Source organism: Otolemur garnettii, unplaced genomic scaffold (genome assembly GCF_000181295.1).
Source record: "Otolemur garnettii isolate 467f Iridium unplaced genomic scaffold, OtoGar3 scaffold00256, whole genome shotgun sequence".
NCBI classification, from domain to species: Eukaryota; Metazoa; Chordata; class Mammalia; order Primates; family Galagidae; genus Otolemur; species Otolemur garnettii.
The window spans coordinates 1,198,595-1,202,586 of NW_003852651.1; positions in this window are offsets into that span (position 1 = coordinate 1,198,595).

Consider the following 3,992-nt stretch of genomic DNA (forward strand, 5'->3'; position numbering starts at 1 on the left):
AGCTGGGACCACAGGTGCCTGCCACAACACCTGGCTATTTTTTTGTTGCAGCTATCATTGTTGTTTTGGTGGGCCCGGGCTGGATTTGAACCCGCCACCTTAGGTATATGTGGCTGGTGCCTCAGCCACTTGAGCCACAGGTGCCGAGCCCACCTATCTTCTTTAGAGAAATTTCTATTCAAGTCCCTTGCCCACCCTGAGATGGGATTGCTTGTCGCCCCAGCCCCTACAAACAATAATTGGGCAAGGAAAATCAAACTTACCCTCAACCATACACCCAGGGTGCCCCTTTGAATAGTCCATGGGTGGTCTGCCCGGTTTAAGGGGTCCAAATCAGTTGTCCCAGTCAGCACCAGTTTCAGGTGGAGAGTTCAAGTGTCTCCGGCAGCTAGGTAAGAGGGGTCTGCTCACAGCTCAGATATAACTTGCTCCAGTGCTCCTTGAGGGCAAAGGGAGCCACCCAGCAAATGGGTTAGTCTGGGAAGGTTAATACCTCCTTCCCCACTTTTCAGTCACTTATAATCCCCCAGATCTGTGACCCTATTCACTCCAGTAAGCAAGTGCTCACGGGGTTTATGACTACCAAAATCACCTGGAAATCTGTGTCTGGCAGGGGGGCCTTGCATGTTTAAATTAGTCTGTGAAAGTTCTCTCAATTCCAGCCCCTCGCCCACTGAATTCCTCTGCAAGTCATAGTCTTCTAGAGCTGATCAGGGACTGAACCTTGCCCCTGCCCACCCACTGCCTTTATCTTAGCATTTCCCTGAGGGCAAGGTACAGTTCGGCAGGGGAAATATTAGGCTTTGATAATTCTTGCCGTTCCAGCCTCACAGCTTCTATACCATCTAAATTCTTCTGCAAGTCAGAGGTTGCTAGGGCTGGTGAGAAACTTTCAGCTCTGGGCAGCAAGCTATTAGCATTTATACTCAAGTGTCAATTCCAGTCTCTGCCTGCCCACTGCCTTTGTCTCAGCTGTATTCCCCTGAGGGCTGGTGCTAATTGTCTCTTTACTTAGGAAAGATATCTAGTCTGTTCCACCTGTGGCTACTTTCCGGAACCTCTGGTTGCCCAGAGAGATGGGGCTAGTCTATCTGGAATGGCGTCAGTTCAGAGCTCAGGAAGCCACTTGTGCTGTGTGGCTTCCTCCGAGCCAACTTTCTTCTCACTCCTGTGCCACAGTCATCACAGAGCATCACCAGCCCTTTCCCCCCTCCACTTCTCTCAAGGAGATGCCCAAGAATCTGGACTCCATAGGTAACAAACCTCCAGATCTCAGGGTGGGTGGGTGGGGAAATCCTCAGAGTTCAGAGTTTCAGGTAGGGAATACATACAGTTTTATACAGTTTTACCATTCTATACCTGGCAGGAGGGTGCTGTGGCACACCAGCAGGGGTTGGGGGTCCAGTTTTTAGGAGGTTTCTCCCATGTGATAAAGTGGGAGGATGTTTGAACTCTGCTTGCTTGTTTGCATGGAGTAAACTGTGAGCCCTTCTTGTGGGGGAGGGGACTCCTGTCTCCTTGGTGGTGGATTTTGTACCTTTTGATTGTATTTTTGGGGTTACTGCTTGCCTCAGGAAGGTTGAAGTGCGCTCTTCAATCTTCTCTCTTGGCTCTGCTCCAAAGCATCAGCTCCCTTGCTAAACTTCTGTCCTTTAAGCCTCCTTCTGGACGGGAGCTTCTGTAAAAAGCTGGCTGCAGTCCACCATCTTGGCTCTGCCTCGATGGCACATTTCTTAATTTGATGAAAGCCATTTATGACAAAACCACAACCAATTTCATACTGAATGGATTAAAACTGAAAGTATTTACATTTAGAACTGTAACCAGACAAGTATTGGTACTAGTATTCCACATAGTTCTGGAAGTTCTAGCCAATAGGTTCTGAGAAGAGACGGACATTAAGAGCATCTAAATGGGGGCAGAAGGAGTCAAACTCTCACTCTTTGCCAATGATATAATCTTACACTTTTATAACCCCAGAGACTCAACCACAAAACTCTTGGAAGAGATGAAGAAATACAGTAATGTCTCAGCGTATAAAATCAATGTCCAGAAATCAATAGCATTTGTGTATGCCAATAACAGTCAAGTGGAGAAGCAAATCAAAGTCACAATTCCCTTCACAGTAGCTTCAAAGAATGTGAAATACCTTGGAATATACTTAATAAAGGAGGTGAAGGTTCTTTACAAAGAGAATTATGAAACCCTAAGAAAATGAATAGCTGAAAACATTAACAAATGGAAGAACATAACATGCTCTTATCTGGGGAGAATCAGCATTGTTAAAATGTCTATGTTACCTACGCAATCTACAGATATCTGCATTGTCTAGAATGTAATTCCAATTAAAATACCAAAATCAGACCTTGAAGAACTCAAAAAAATATTTCTTCATTTTGTATGGAACCAAAAAAACCCCTATATAGCCTAGCAATTCTTAGTATAAAAACAAGTTCAGAGGCATCACTTTACTAGCCTTCAAGTTTTATTACAAGTTATATTATAAGAACAATCAAAATGTCATGGTATTGGCACAGAAATAGAGATATAGTCATATGGAATAGAAAAGAAAACGTATGAAACCAGCCTCTTATCACTATCTGATCTTTGAGAAACCAAACTCAGGAAAAGAATCCTTATTCAATAAATATTTCTGGGTGAAGTGGATAACCACATGTAAAAGACTGAAAGTGTACCCTCACCTTTCACCACTCACAAAAATTGACTCATGATGGATAAAAAAATTAAATATAAGACTTGAAATGATAAAAATTCTAGAAGAAATTATGGGAAAAATTCTTAAGGATATCAGCCTGGGGAAATATTTTGTGAAGACTTAGGTGGCAGTTGCAACAACAAAAATAAACAAATGGGGCACAATTAAGCTGAAAAACTTTTGTACAGCTAAGGACACAACAATTAAAGCAAATAGCCTTCAGAATGGGGAAAGAAATTTGCATGTTATGAATTTGACAAAGGGCTGATAACTGGATTCTACAGAGAACTCAAATTAATCAACAACAAAAGAGCAAACAATTTCAACTATCACAGGTCTAGAGAAACGAACATAACCTTCTGCCAAGAAGGCAAATCAGTGGTCAATAAACAAGAAAAAATGCTCATCATACCTAGTCATCCAAGAAATGAAAGTTAAAACCACCCTGAGATATCTCCTAACTCTAGTGAGAATAGCCCACATCAAGAGACTCAAAGCTGCAGATTCTGGTGTGGAAGTGGAGAAAAGGTCACACTTTTACAGTGTGGGTGGGACTGCAAAGTATGGTCAGCATCAGTACTTTTAAGGAATTTATGGAATTGGTGATGGTTCAATCCCTTGGCCCTTTTGAAATTCAGAATCTTAATGTAGATTTGCATAATGTTATCTGTTTTTAAAGCTTTTGCACATAATTTCTTTTGATGTACTCTGTAATGGTACTTCATCAAATGTGAATTTTGGGGTGCAATTGCATCATCTATTAATTTCACAGGTCCCTCTCTTTTATCTATCATTGTTGGGGCACCATCAGTAACTATGCTAGATATGTTAACAATGAATGGAGAAAATCACTGTAACATTTTTTTACTGCTTTGTTTAAGTCTCTTGATTTAGTTGTGTTCTTTAATGGCACTAAAAATCATTTCTGCAGTGACATTATAATCTGCATCAATTCCCCTAATAAAAGTGGCAAATTGAGCTTTATTTGCAGCATCAGTGCTATTATCCATTACAAAAGCATAAAATGTAAAATTAGGAGCTTTAATCTCCAAACTTATTTTTTTTTTGACCGAATGGTAACTATGTACATTAATGCACTTCTGAGGTACAGTGTGGAATTTTCACACCAAATCCAAAAAACTTCCATCAAACTGGTTAACATAGCCTTCATGTCATTTTCTTAGTTATTGTTTTAAAACGTTCACATTCTACTCTTAGAAAGATTCACTTGTACCCTTGTAAGATAAACCTCAGAAGTGATCCCTCCAATCCCCCT